Below are 16,250 nucleotides of genomic sequence, written 5' to 3' on the forward strand. Positions count from 1 at the left end.
TTTAAAGTATTTAAACCAAGCAAAAGTGCTGAGTAGACCCAGATTTTTGTAATTCAGTGGATCCATAATTTCACCAGTCTAAGTGCTCTGTCTGACAGCACAGGTGACAATCCTTGTACAACTGAACATCTCATCCCCACTGCTTTTAATACATGTCTTTCTTTTTTGACTCCATATGGTAAATACTCAATGCCCTGGAGGCATTTGGGAACTTTTAAAATTACAGTGGTAACAGTGTTCAATTTAGGCTAACCAATGTTTCTGTCACTTTTATTAATTGATTAACCTATGTAATTTTCCTTGTACATATCCTCAAAATCTTTTCCACTATTTCTTAAAGACTTCTTGTAAATGACCTTGGTAAATGATTGCAGCCTTTGTATTCCCATCGCTAATTCTTCCAAGAACATGGTGTTCCAAGTTTCACTACGAGATAGCCTTATTGGAAGAAGGCTGATGTTAAAGAAATTGGATTTTGTGGCAGCTAATAGTCCAGGATCATACGAAGAGGTACAAACCTTCTCATGTAACCTAGTATGATCTATATTTTACTTGATTCTGGACTCAGCTCATTGTCACAAGCAAAATGTAAGTAAGGCAGGTCTAAATCACTATTGATTAGAGGAATGCAAATTAAAACAACTCTGAAATAACACCTCACACCTATCAGAGTAGCTAATACAACAGAAAAGAAAAAAACAATAAATGTTGGAGAGCATGTGAGAAAATTGGGACACTGAAACACTGTTGTAGGAATGGATTGTGAATTGTGAATAGATCCACCTATTCTGGGAACAATTTGGAGCAATGCCAAAGGAAAACTAAACTGTGCATATCCTTTGACCCAGCAATACCACTATTAGGTCTGTATTCCAAAGAGATTATAAAAAAGGGTAAAGAACCTACACGTGCAAAAATATTAATAGCAGCTCTTTTTGTGGTGGCAAAGAACTGGAAATCGAGGCTGTGTTCATCATTTGGGGAATGGCTGAACAAGTTGTGGTATGTGAATGGAATGGAATACTATTGTGCTAAAGAAATGACAAACAGGCAGATTTCAGAAAAACCTAGAAAGGCTTACATAAACTGATGCAAAGTGAAGTGAGCAGAACCAGGAGGACACTGTACACAGTAAGAGCAACATTATATGATGATCAACTATGAATGATTTAGTTCTTCTCAGCAATACAGTGATCCAAGGCAATTCCAAAAGACTCATGATGGAAAATGCTATCTACCTCCAGAGAAAGAACTTGTGGAATTTGAAGGCAGATCAAAGTATACTATTTTCACATTATTTTTTGTATGTCTTTTTTCCCACTTTTGTTCTGTTTCTTCCAATACATCATGACTAATATGAAAATATGTTTCACGTTATTGCACATATCTAACCTATATAAATTTGCTTACTGTCTTAAGGAGGAAGAAGGAGAAAGGGAGAGGGAGAAAATTTGGAACTTAAAATTTCATTTAAAAATAAGTGTTAAAATTGTCTTTACATAAAATGCTACTTAAAAGAAAAAATAAGTAAGGCAGAAAGAAAATAAGCATTTATTAAATACCTCCCATGTGCCAGGATCTGTGCTGTACACTTTACAAATATTATATTATTTGAACCTCACAATGCTGCAAGGTAAGTGATATTGTTATCCCCATTTTAAAGTTGAGGAAACTGCAGCAGAGATTAAATGATGACCAGGGTCACATAGGTAATAAGGTTCTAAGATCAGATCTCTGACTATCTTGGTTCAAGCCCCCATGCACTATCTACTACACCATTTGGCTGTCTATAAATAATGTAAATATTAAGTTATTAGAGTCACTCAATGAACTATCAGCACAACTTTATGTCATAATCTAGGTAATGAGTTTTCTATTCACTTTTTTTAACAGTGTAGATGATTGAGACTATAAACTTTTACATTGTTGTACATTTCATTGAGGAGGTTTTGTGGTGTTCCAAGGTTCAATACAATTAGTATAGTGTTATCTGTTAATAAAAGTGACCTCTGCAAACTCACCATCTATAGTAAACTCTTACTTTGGGACCTCATCAAAATGTCCACACATTTCATACCTCACTTATACATCAGTGCCCAATAAATTATGAAAAAGGTTACCTCTTTTTCTTAGAATCTTTTATATTTTTAGTGTATTCCCATAGGGAGATAGCTTGTTCAAAGTGAACCTTGGGGGGGCACATTTTTTTTTCTGTAGAATCAAATGTTGCCTTAAAGCCAGTTAACAAACAAGTATAGTGGAAAGAACACTTTCTCTTTTGTGGCACTAGACAAATCATGTAATTCTCTATGCCTCAGTATCTTCCTGTGTTAAATAGAGATAACAGTAATTGGTATTTTATACCAATTTGAGATAGACTGACTGTGATAGTGTATTTAAAAATGTCTTGCAGGCTGGCTTTGGGAGGGCCCTGGGACTGCTAGCAGGGCTCCACTGACTGCTGGGTGTTTGGCCTCGTAATGAGAATAGGAATTTGAAGATCTTCCCTGTTCCTTAATAGACCTAGGGAGGAGTTTGAAGACTTCCCCTGCTTTGAAAGTAAAGTCTGCCCCCTAACAGGCTGAATGTAATCACATGGAGCCTATGATGGAGGGAATTTGCTGAAGGGTACAGCAGAGCCCACAGGTAGGTGGTTCAGAACTAGCCAGATGGTGAGGGACAGAGGAACTCAGGAAAGTAGATAGAGAGCTTTGTGAGGAAATATTGATCTTGTACTGGTTTATGGGAAGGCTGAAGGATGCTGTGGCTCTCAGCATTATTACAGCTTCTGAATATCTTTAGTACTATGATGGAATCGACTTACTGGTTTTAGGATTCAGTTTTCTGGTATCTAAATAAATCCTTCAGTTCTATCCTCTGTCTGGAAAATCTGGTATATATTTTGTAATCCAACCTCATGTGATATTTATAGTCACGATCTTTATTGTGATTGTGGGGGCTATAAATATTGCATTGGCGCTACAGACCTATACCACCTGGACTCCCTGCTGCCTCCCCCACCCTTCTCTGGGTCCAGACCAGCTCTCTAAGCTGATCCTGTTGGTATCAGTCATCATGGAAGCACTTCCCTGTACCCCACCCTTTGCAGCCCTATCTGCACCTCATGAGCATGGACAAGCCAACTGGAACATGGCTGTGGTATTTGCCATATCTCTGGACTGTTGGTTTGGCAGAAGAGTCAGACTATTTTCCAGACTGGAATAGATTGTGCCTTTTTAGTATTGGAAGGATTCTGATGCAGAGAGTTGTCTGTATCATTAGTGACATATGAGGTAAAGGAACAACAAACTGACCAATAGCTGCTGAAAATATTTCAACTTTTTACTCCTTGGTTTTCCTTGCAGGGCAAATGAGATTGGCACTGTGTATACTCCTATGTCTGAATTATTACAGTACACTATAGCACTAGGAATTGCATTATCGTCTCTGATGGTCATTTATCCTTTGCCGAAAAGAATTACTGATTGGCTACAGTGGAACTGACCTTTCAATGAGAAGCATTACTTGGATGGTCTGCCATCAAGGGCTCCTGTGATGTGTCTGTTTGCTTACCCTTTATCTTTCTGGAGTTATGTGGACGTTAATATATGACACAATCTATGACACAAATCCACTATACTATAGTTCAAGGAAGACACCAAGCAGAGGTTAAGCAGCTTTAGCATTGTCATTCTGGTTGGCCTATCTCTGGCTAGACTAAATTGTGATAAGACTGTCCCCTACTATACTGCAGTGACTGACAAAAGGGCTCATTTGGCTCAGCAGATGTGCACTCTAGACATCCATAAACCTTAGGACTGTTGGAATGTTTACTTCCAATAGAACAATAGAATTCCTGCTTTTCAAAGGAATGATACTTAGAAACTTATGGAAAGAAAAAAGAAACAAAGGAACATGGATACAGCAATTTAGGAAATTAATAAATGAAGCTTAGGAACTTTTCAAACTAAGAGCTACAAGATGTTACCAGAAGACTAGTTTGACTAGTCTGTCAAAGTAAGAGTAATTGACAGATGAATATTCCCAGGTGAATCACCCATGATTTCCCAGATTAAACAATTTTGCCAGGAAAATAATTCATCCCAACTCAGGTATTACCAAATTCTCAACTCATTTGAAGCTGTGTAGCCTTGAATTTTTAGATTAACATATTGTCCTAGGCATGAAAATTCTTCCTTAAAAATTATTGGAATTATAGAAGCTTTAGCACCTTTTTAGTACTGTAATGAGGATCTTGCACAAGAGGAATGTATTTTTGGGAATGTACTCTTTTTAGAGAAAACTGAAATAAAAGCCGCTGTGGGAAAAAAACAAATCTTGAAAACTTTAAAGTTTTATAGAGAGTCCATTTTTTAAATTATGTCTAAAGTAAATAAAATATTGTTGTTACAAAGGCCAGATTCTGGTAGCAGGCATGCAGCAGAATTTTTTTTTCCTGTTTGATCCCATTCCACCAGCATGAATACATACTATTCTAAAAACACCAAATGAGTATGTAGATTTTAAATAAATTAGTTTCATGAAAAAGAATCAAGACATGTAAATTCTGTGGAACAAAAGTATTTAGCAGAGTGCCTGGCATGTGTAGGTGCTGTATAAATGCTAGCTGTAATTAATAAAATAATAATAATAGAGGAATTTGAGGATGAAAGAAGAATTTCAGTGATTAGCTTAAATTAACTTGTGAAATTACAAATTTAAGTTCTTTCATCTCTAATTACTCTGTTATGACAGAAAATAATTTGTTAGAATATTTTTTTTAGTTTTACTTATGAAAATGTAGATTTGCATATAAAATACAAACTTATTGCAAATTTTCAACATAGATTAAGGACATGAAAAATACTCAGAGACTGTCCAGTCCAATTGCCTCATTTCATAGCTTAGGAAACTGAAGTCCAAGAAGGTGAAATTAATTGCTTAAGATCATTCTGATAGGGGATATAAAATACATAATTGATTCCATAAATGATTTCATGACATATTCTTTTCACTGCACCATTCCATCTGTTTAACTTGGTGATTTTTTTTGAAACTGAGTAAAACTCTACATGCAGACTGAGTTTTGGTAAGATTGGCCTAACAGATTTTCACTAATATTGTGCCGAAGTTGGAAGTGTTAAGAAGTATATTAAGCATTTATTCTTATTAGATTCTTTTGAAAATGATGAGACATCATAATCCAGATAATTTTTTCATACACATTAACATTTAACATATTTCCCAGGAGTGAACTTCAGGTCAGATTGTTTTGTTTTATTTTATTTTTATTTTAGTTCCTTTTCTTATAATCTTGGATTTGTCTGTTTTCAGTTATTTGTATTTTAATATTTAATTTTTAAATTTCTGCACACACTACTCTTTCTCCTCCATTTTCTATCCCAAAGATGATCTTCGGATGCTAGTCTTTGATACTCTGGGCATAGTCAAGTAATATTATTGTTTTGTTTAGTTGTTTTAGTCATATCTGATTATCCTTGACTTCATTTGGGATCTTCTTGGCAAAGATATTAGAGTGCTTTCCCCTTTCCTTTGCCAGCTCATTTTATAGATGAGGAAAGTGAGGCAAGCAGGACTAAGTGACTTGCCCAAGGTCAAACAGCTAGTAGGTGTCTGAGGCCGGATTTAAACTTAGGTATTTCTGAATCCAGGTCCAAGATTTTGTCCACTGCACGGCCTAGTTTCCTTAGTCGAGTGGTAAGTCCCTTTTAATTTGTCATTCATCTAAACAAATATATCATAAGCATATAAGATATTTCTTTAAATATTTTTAAAACAACAAATTATCAATAAAATTATGAAACAAATATTAACATATTTAAAGAAATATTTTCATATTATAGAATCACAGTGTCCAAATGAGCTCACCATTTTAAAGATTTCACTAAACGGATAGCATTTTCAATCATAGCTTGGTGGCAACATGGATAGAGTCCAAGATTTGGAATCATGAAGACCTGAGTTCAAGGTGTTAGACCCTGGGTAATTAGTTATTACTCTGTGCCTCAGTTTTCTCATTCATAAAATGAAGAACACCAACCAAAGAGGCTGATGTGAGGATTAACTGTAAATGTATGTAAAGTGTTTTGAATAACTGGATGTACTGTATAAATACTAGTGGTTCTTAATTTAACTTTTGGATCGGTCTTTACCATCAAGCATTTGATTTCATATACCCTATTCCCATAAAATACCTCTTTGCAATTTTGTATTCACATCTGTACATGTGATCACTTTTTCATGGGTTAAATATTAAATGGTGATAGTTTACCTCACAGTTTCATGGCATTTTCTTCTTTGACTGCTTGTATTAGCAACTGCACTAGCACACAGAGTGGGCTGCTAGCACAGATTCATTGATATTCTTTTCTAAGGGAAAGTAAACTTTAAAGGGGTTAATGATCTTAATTTAATTAACAGACAGACAGGTATAAATACATAGAAAGAAGTGAGTATCCAAGAAAGAATCCAACAAACAGGGTTTCAACTGTCTGAACAAAATAATACAACTACCTACATACATCACCAGACCGGAAGAGTACCAAAATCTGAGTTTTCAAGGGGTTCTTAACAAACGGTTATGCAGAGTCTTGTCCAGGAAATCAAAAGGTCCTTCTCATGAGCAAACCCCCAAAGCAAAATCTCACCTCAGAATACACACACACACACACACACACACACACACACACACACACACACACACTTTTGTCTAATAGACTTAAAGCCAGAAAGCATCACAATCCTTGTGACTCAGTGCCTAATTAGTTTTGTACCAAAAGGTGTGAAAGTCTTCCTATAAGCAAGCCTCCCTGTAAGCATGCCTCCCCCTTAGGCAAGTTCCTCTCCCAATGGGCCTCTATGTGACTCAGGATGTATCACAGCTGTGATTGAAATACCTGTGTACCTTTAGGTCTATTAATGGACAGGGAAGATCTTCATGTTCCTTTAACATTATACTACTCCACTCCAGGAATATTCAACTTTCTAATTTTGACCATCATGGTAATTTAAACCAAACTTTGCTTGAAGAAAATAGGTAAGAACAAGAGTGTAGAGTATGTTTCATCCCAAACCTTCATAGCTGTCTAGGAATGAACTTGTCTTCAGTGATTTCTGTTCTATTTGTCCAAGGTAGAGATGGTGTAGTTATACATTTATTGATATTCTATTTTCACTCTTATTATAGAGTTCCTTCTTGGGCACAAATCCCTCCATCTTTCCTTACCTCACTCCATTTTTTATGCTATAAAAACTCTTTCATTTTGATCTTTTGAAATCATATCTGTCTTTAAATACTATCTACTTCAGTAAGGATTTTGAAATTGCCTCGCCCCCATCTCTGATACACATATAGCACTTTGTACCTCCTTTATTCATTAATCACGAATGCATGTATGTATATATAGAAAGATCTAATTACACACACATATGCATCATCTTTGTGTGTATGTGTATATGTGTGTGTGTGTGCGTGTGTGTAGAGATAGGGGGAGAAAGGGAGGAGGATAGGGAAAGCAAGAGGGAAAAATAGAGGGAGGGAATGACAGAGAGAAACAGAGACATACAGAGAGGGGTAAAGAGAGAGGGGGGGAGAGACAGACAGACAGACAGACAGACAGACAGAGAGAAGTAGAGAGAGAGAGAATGAGAGAAAGAGAATAAGTGGGAGAAGGACTGAATGCTTCATGAAATTAGGGACTGATTCTTACCTAAATTTTGTATCTTTCTAGTACTCTGTTCAGCTTAGGTTTTATTAAATGTTTGCTTCATGGATAAATGAACAAATAAATGAATGAAAGTATATTTTAAAAGGTTAATAGTCTATTGCTCTGGTCCTAATTCATGTTTTGAAGGGGGAAAATGTTGTGAAGGAAATTATATACTCTTCATTTTATGCCATTTTTTTAATGGATAAAATCCTTACAGTACTTTCTTTTGTAATAGTATTTTATTTTTCCCCCAATTACGTGTCAAGATCATTTTAGCACTCATTTTTATAAGATTTAGAGTTCCAAATTTTTCTCCCTCCCTCTCTATCCTCCCCTATTTAAAAATGGTAGCCAATGTGCTATCATGTAAAACATATTTCCATATTGGTCGTGGTGGTGAAAGAAAAATAGATTTAAGGGAATACAAAAAAGAATAAAGTGAAAAAGTTTATCAGTTATTTCTTTGGAGGTAGATAACATTTTCCTTCTTGAATTCTTTGTACTTGTCTTGAATCGTGTTGCTGAGAAGATGTGAGTCATCATCACACAATATTGCTGATACTGTGCACAATGTTTTCCTAGTACTTCTCACTTTGCACCAGTTTGTACAAGTCTTTTCAGATTTTTCTGAAATCTGCCTGCTCATCATTTCTTATAGCACAGTAGTCTTCCATTACATTCATATGCCATAGCTCCTTTAGCCATTCCCCAATTGATGGGCATCACCTGAGTTTCCGATATTTTGCCACCACAAAAGGGCTGCTATAAATATTTTTGCACATGAAGATCCTTTCCCTTTTTACATCTTCTCTTTGGGTTACAGACCTAGTCATGATATTTCTGGATCAAAGGATACGCACAGTTTCACTGTCCTTTTGGCATGGTTCCAAATTGCTCTCCAAAACAGTTGAATCAGTTCACAACTCTGTGAATAGTGCATTAGTGTCCCAGTTTTCCAATATACTCTCCAATATTTATCAGTTTTTCTTTTTTTATGTTAGTAGCCAATCCGATAGATGTGAGTTGGTACCTCAAAGTGGTTTCAGTTTGCATTTCTCTAATCAAACATGATTAAGAGCACTTCTTCATATCCTTAGAGATAGCTTTGATTTCTTTATCTGAAAATTGTTTGTTCATATCTTTTGAACATTTATCAATTGGGGAATGACTTGTGTTTTTTTTTTATAAATTTGAGTCATTTATCTATATATTTGGGAAATGTGACATTTATTAGAGACATTTTCTATAAAGATTGTTTCCTAGCTTTTTTGCTTTCCTACTATTCTTGGTTGTATTGGTTTTGTTTGTGCAAAAGCCTTTTAATTTAATGTCATTGTCTATAGGACCTTATAGGAAGATGCAGTTTCCTTCCTTATGTTTTTTAATTAGGTGTAATATCGCTTTTGCTTTGTCTGAGCTCAGGATTGCTACCCCAGATTTTTGTATTTTATTTCAGCTGAAGCATAATAGATCTTGTTTCAGGCCCTTATCTTTATTCAGTGTGTGTGTCTCTCTGCTTCAAGTGTTTTTCTTGTAAACCACATACTGTGGGATTCCACTTTTTGATCCACTTTTCAATCCACTTTTCTATCCACTTTAATTTCATGGGAGATTTCATTCCATTCACATTCACAGTTATGATTAAAAACTTCCATTCTTTTCTTTGTTTGTTGTTTCTCCCCTTTCACTCTTTCCCTCTTCAACAATGTTTTGCTTCTGTCTTCCCTATCTTATCTTAGTCCACCTTCCCTTTACTTAGTCTCCTCCCTACCTCTTTCTCTGCCAGGTAAGATATATTTCTATATTCATTTGATCGTGTATATTATTCCCTCTTTGAACCAATATGATGTTCAAGTAATGCCCATTGCACATCCTCCCATTTCCTCTCTAATTTAATACAATTTTGGCACCTTTTCATGTGAAATAATTTAGCCCATTCTACCTCTCCCTTCCTTCTGCACCCAGTGAACTCCTCTTTCTCATCATTTAATTATTTTTGTCATTTTTTTAAATTCACCTTATACCTGTACCCTCTGTGTATGTATAGTCCTTCTAGCTACACTATTGATGGTAAAATTTTTAAGAATTAAAAGTATCATCTTCCTATCTAGGGATTTAAGCTGTTCAGCTCCATTGAATCTCTTATGTTTTCTTTTCCCTTTTTTTTGGCTTCCCTTGGGTCTTGATATTGGTGATCATTTAGTTTTCTTGTTCAGTTCTGGTCTTCTCATGAAACCTTGAAATCCTTCTATTTCATTGAATGACCATTTCTTCCCCTTGAAGTATAAAGCTTAGTTTTGCTGAGTAGGTGATTCTTTTTTTTGTAGTCCAACTCCTTTGCCTTTTGGAAGGTTTTGTACCTTGAACTCTGATCCTTTAAAGTTTCAGCTGCTAAAATCCTAATTGTGCCTCCCCAATATTTGAATTGCTTCTTTCTGGCCACTTGCAATATTTCTCCTTGACCTTAGAGTTATGTCATCTGACTATAATGTTCCTGGGAGTTTTTATTTTGGGAACTCTTTTCTGAGGTGATTGGTAGGTGATTACCTTCTCAATAACTATTTGTCTTCTGGTTCCAGGATATCAGGCCAGCTTTTACTTGATAATTTCTTGAAAGATGCTGTTCATATCCTTTTGATTATGACTTTTAGTTAGTTCAATGATCATGACATTGTCTCTCCTAGATCTCTTTTCTAGGTCAATTGTGTTTCCAATGTGGTATTTTACATTTTCTTCTATTTTTTCCATTATTTTGAATTTGTCTGATTGATTCTTGATGTCGCATAGAGTCGTTAGTTTCCACTTGACCAATTCTAACTTTTTAAGGAGTTATTTTCCTCAGTTAGCTTTTGTATTTCCTTTTCCATTTGGCCAAATCTACTTTTTAAGCAGTTGTTTTCTTTTCCCCAAACTGTTGACTCCTTTTTCATTTCTTTTCACAATTTTCCTTTTACCTCTCTTATATGATTTTTTCAGTTCCCTTTGAACTTCTCTTATGCATTCTTTCTGGGCTTGAGAGGGTTTCCCATTTTTCTTTGGGGTTTTGTCAATAGGTATTTTAGCACTGTTTTCTCTTCTAAGTTTGTGTCTTGATCTTTCCTGTGATTATAATAACTCTTATGGTAAGATATTTTTTTATTGTTGTTGTTTTGCCCTCTTCCCCTTCTTTTAAATTTGAGTTCTTCCTCAAGGTAGAAGGGGCACTGTCTCAGGCTTGTTACCCCAAGGTAGAAGGCCTTGGCTACTTACCTGGTGCTGTATTGATGTTGCCCTGAGGCCCACAGGGAACCTTGAGTCTCATGCTGGGTTGAAGGTGCAAGGTAGGGGGTGGTTGGCCATGCTGAAGCTTATAGGAATTTGGCAGCTTACCTGGTGCTGAGTTGGGGTTCTAGTGCTGGTGTCTGCTGTGCACTGAGGCTAGTAGGTTGTTTCTGCCTTTCCCTAGAACAACACTGAAAGATGAGGTAGTCTGGTTGCTGGAGTCTCCCTGTTTGCATGAGGCTAAGATGGAAGTATGTTCAGGGGCCCCAAGCCTGAAGGCTGCCTATTTGCTTAGACACTGTTAAGTTGGCATCTACCTGTTTGTCCATGGATATGTTGAAGCACTTGGTGGCTCCGGGTGTTGGTGTTTACCTGTTATGCCAGACCAAGGCTCAAGATCTCCCACTGTTTGGCTGAAGTGAGGCTTGCAGCTGGCTTTCTGATATGCTTTCTGTCCTGGCAGTGCTCACCTTTTACTCAAGTGAGACAGACCTTTCTTGCCAATCTTTCAAGTGTCTTGGGCTAAAAGATTGTTTCATCCCATCTTTTTTTCTGGTTCTGCTGCTCCAAAATTTATTTGGGGGAATCTATTTTATGGTTTTTGGAGGTGAATATGGGAGAGTTATGTTGATTTGCTGCTTACTCCACTGTCTTGGCTCCCAGAAGTCTCCTTGAGGTGCTTTCAACCATGACTTACAACTTGACTATAATGTCAAGGTTCTATTCTCAGGATTTTTTTGGAATATGAAATGGAAGGGAAAGAATTGTGTGTGCAGGTACATTTCTATATGTGTGTATTTCTATATCTATATATGTATATGTCTATATTTCCTAGGTACCTGAAGGTTTTAGCAGAGAACTACAGCAAGGGTTAGGACAATACTATAGACAGAGAGAAGAGAGGAGGAAAGAAAGAAAAATGAAGGAAGATTTGTCTCACAATCAATTTCTTTGCTCTTGTAGAATTGATGCTGTTTGGAAACTTTATACTCACTAGGCAGGTTCACTCACTTTAGTTCAAGAAGGGAAAGACTGTTCTGCAAAGTTTCATCAACATTGCCCAAAGAAAGTGGAAATAAATGCCACAGGTCTTGAAATTCCTTCAGAAAAATCCTGGGTTAAAATTGATGATTTAGCTAGATCATTTAGCTCACTCTTTCCATCTATCTTAACTCTAGAAATACCACTCAAATATAGGAAAGCTTTAAGTAGAATGTCTCTTGTCATAAAATCTTTTATATGATATTTTTCCTTTGTGCTGAAAATTTTAACTTTTTCTTTTTCTTTCTAGTGAGGTGAACATGGTTTTAGAGGTTTTAATCTTCTATTAGTAAATTAAACAAAAACAATTTGTAAAGTGCCTATTGTGTGCAAAATATAATTCTAGGTGCTACCTCTTTGTTCTATTGGTCAGTTTCTCCTAGTGCCTTTATTTTTTGGGCAAGGGCCCAGGTCAGCTAAACATCATTACCCTCTCAGCTAAGCTTCTTTCTTTTCAGATTTCCACTGCAATTCACTGTCTCTCTTTTTTTTTTTCATTTTCAAATGCTTTATTCACTTCTGATTTACATCATTCATTTCCACCAGATTTTGAGTTACACATTTTCCCCCCATTTTTCCCCTACCCACCACCCCAAAATAGAAGTCCTACAGGATATCCCCTTCTCCAATCTGCTCTCTCCAATATCTTCTCTCATACCCACTTTGACTTTTACAGTAGGGCATGGTGGATCTCTATGTCCCAATGCCTGTATATCTTATTTCCCAATTACATGTAAATAGAATTAATAATAGTACATGTGCACACACATATGTAAATATGTAAATATTTCTTTTTAAAAATTTGAATTTCAGATTCATTCACTTCCTCCCTTGTCACCCACTCTTACTGGGAAGATAAGCAGTTCAGTATAGATTGTACATGTGTGGCTAATGCAAAACAATAACATAGTAGATATATTGCAAAACACTGACTATATTTCCCTCCCTCCTATCCCATCTCCCACTTGTTCTATTCTCTACTTTGATCCCATCCCTTTTCAAAAGTGGGTGCTTCCAACTTCCCTCCCCCCAGCCTGCCCTGCTTCCATCATCCCTCCCTACTCTCCTGGAGGGTGAGATACCCTATTTTGTGCATATTTCATTACCTCCTCAAGCCAAATTCAATGGGAATAAGGTTGACCCATTCCCTTTTGCCTTCCTATTCTTCCCCTCCATTGTAACCATTTTCCCTTGCCTCTTCTATATGAGATAGTTTACCCCATTCTGTCTCTCCCTATCTCCTCTCATTATATTCCTCTATCACCTCTTAATTTCACCTTTTCAGTATCATCCCTTCCTGTTATTGGTACTGTGCCCTCTATCTATGTATACTTTAAACATATATACACACATTCACATATGTATTCATATGCCCATATACCCTCATATATAGACATATATATTCCCTTCAAATACTGAGAAAAGTTTCATATGTTAGAGTTATTGTTTTTCCATGTAGGAATGTTAACAGTTCAACTTTGATAAGTTCCTTATGATTTCCTTTCCTGTTTACCTTCTCATGCATCTCTTGCTTCTTGTATCTGAATGTCAAATTTTCTATTCAACTCTGTTTTTTTCAGCAAGTCTGCTTGAAAGTCCTCTATTCCACTGAATGACCATATTTTTCCCTAAAGCATGATACTCAGTTTTGCTGGGGAGGTGATTTTTTATTTTAATCTCAGATCCTTTGACCTCTGGAATATCATATTCCAAGCCCTTTGATACCTTAGTGTAGAAGCTGCCAGATCCTGAGTAATCTTGATTTTTTCTCACAATATTCAAATTGTTTCTTCCTGGCTGCTTTTCATATTCTCTCCTTAATCTGGGAATTCCAGAACCTGGCTATAATATTCCTAGGACTTTTCTTTTTTGTATCTTTTTCAGGAGGTGATCGGTGGATTCTTTCAACCTCTATTTTGCCCTCTTGTTCTAAAACATCTGGGCAGTTTTCTTTGAGAACTTCCTGGAGGATGATTTCTAGGTTCTTACTTTGATCATGGCTTTCAGGTAGTCCAATAATTTTTAAATTATCTCTCCTAGATCTATTTTCCAGGTCCATGGTTTTTCCCATGAGGTATTTCACCTTGCCTTTTATTCTTTTGTTTGTTTGGATCTGTTTAACAGCATCTTGATTTCTCATGAAGTCATTAGCTTCCATTTGCTCCAATCTAATTCTGAAGCAATGATTCTCCTCATTGAGCTTTTGAGATCCTTTTCCCAGCTGGCAAATTCGGCTTTTTAAGGCATTCTGCTCCTCATTGCCTTTTTGAGCCTCTTTTGCCATTTGAGTTAGTCTCTTTTTAAAGGTGTAATTTTCCTCAGTCAGGCTTTTGACTCTCATTTCATAATTTTCTTGCATTGTTCTCATTTCTCTACCCAATTTTTCCTCCACTTCTCTTATCTACTTCTTAAGGTCCTCTATGGCCTGTAACCAGCTCGTATATTCCTTTGAAGGTTTTGGTGCAGGTATTCTGACTTCACTGTCTTCCCCCTGTTCCATGCTTTGCTCCTTTTTGTCCCCAAAATAGGAGTTTAATGTTGGAATCTTCTGTCTGCTTTGTTTCCTTTGCCTGGTCCTGTTGCCCCTCAGTCACTTGACCCCTGGGCTTTTTGCCACAGTAGGACTCTGCCACCAGACAGGGGAGCTTTCGTCCCAAATGCTGGGGTTTTCTCTGCTGCAGGAGGTATTAGTTGGGTGCCCTCTCTGAGATCTCCACATGCTCTGGCAAGCTGGACACACACGCCAGGACCTCCACCCTAGACTGCAATCCAGATTCAAGAAGGTTAAAGCAAGAGTAATTACCCTTCAGACTGGTCCTTGGTCCCCCTACACTCTGCAGGCCAGGAGCTGAAGCTGCCACATGGTGCTGGCTGGCTGTGCCAATGTCTCAGCGGCTTCTCACCCTGGGGGCAAAAGCCATGTACTCCCACTTACTGGGTCCCAAAGTCCAGACTGCACTGACCTCTCACTTTGTCCTTTGCATCTATGTGTTGATAAATCTGGCAATGGCCACAGAGTCTGCTAATCTGGAGTCCCTCCTGCCTGCAGCTGGTCAGGCCCACCTGGGACTAAAGCCTCAGGGTGGGGCTGGGCTCAGCTCCCAGAGCACTGTGCTGGCTGATTCCTGCAGGCCTGCTGGGCTATCCTTAGCTGGAGGTTAGTATCTCTGTGTCATTTTGTGGGTTCTGCAGCTCCAAAGTTTGTTTAGAGTCCCCTTTTAACATGGATTAGGGAAGGTGGAAGGCAGAGGGGGTGGGGGAGTGGGGGTCCTTCTTCTACTCCTCCATCGAAAGTGGCACTTTTCAACTTTTCAGCTCCCTTCTGTGTGAAATACTTAAGGGCAAGTATTTTCTTTTTGTTTCTATTCAAATTTCCAGGACTTAGAATGGTGTTTAATGCATGAGTCTGGCTTTCCCTTACTTTAACAATAGAATAGATAAGGATTGTGCAGTAATGTTTCCCAGTTGTTTGAAAAGTAGGTTCAAATCCAGGCACTCTTACTTAAGAGCCAGTGTTTTTTTCATGGCATCATCTTGTTGGTTGGTGCTAATATAGTTTCTAGCTACTCTTGATGAATTCATGTCATTATTTTCATTCAGATGAACTACATTATTGGGTACAAGAAGCACTTGCACTTAAAATTCAGAGCTCATTAAAAAAAAGATTTTATAAGATCATCGATGAACAAGGAAATGACAAACAACTCCAGTATCTTTGCCAACAAAACCTCAAGTGGGGCCACAAAGAGTCTGATGCAACTGAAAAGATTTAAAAACAACAACAATGATCATAGAGAATGGAAAAGGTATCCCTGGTTTTGAAAAGGTCAAATATCCTAATTTATGAAAAAAAAGGAATGGATCCTGAAATTATAGGTCAAAGAGATTGTATTTGATTCCTGAAATAATTCTTCAATATATTATTAAAGAGATGATTAGTGAACATTTAGAAAAGAAAGTAGTTATTCCAAAAGTCACCATAATTTCATTGAGAGCGAGACATGACATTTCATGACTTGTTCTGAGAATGTCTTAACATTTCTTCTTCTCATGAAAGTTATTAGATACATAAATCAAAAAAATGTCATTGTATGATATGTAGATTTTATTTTAAATGTTTTATTGATACCTTTCGCTTTTACCTCAAAATAATTTCTGGATATATTTCTCTCTCCTTCTTCCCTTACCCCTAGGAAGCTTACCACTCAAACAAAAAAT

At 36.9% G+C, this 16,250-nt stretch overlaps 1 pseudogene; it reads left to right on the top strand.

Annotated features, from left to right (window-relative positions):
• Positions 1-408: 408 nt before the first annotated feature.
• Positions 409-3,941, top strand: LOC138154873 (4-hydroxybenzoate polyprenyltransferase, mitochondrial pseudogene; annotated as a pseudogene).
• Positions 3,942-16,250: the final 12,309 nt, after the last annotated feature.

This window comes from Petaurus breviceps, unplaced genomic scaffold (assembly GCF_028583685.1).
Source record: "Petaurus breviceps papuanus isolate PSGF00001 unplaced genomic scaffold, PetGlider_PUasm1.0 91133, whole genome shotgun sequence".
NCBI classification, from domain to species: domain Eukaryota; kingdom Metazoa; phylum Chordata; class Mammalia; order Diprotodontia; family Petauridae; genus Petaurus; species Petaurus breviceps.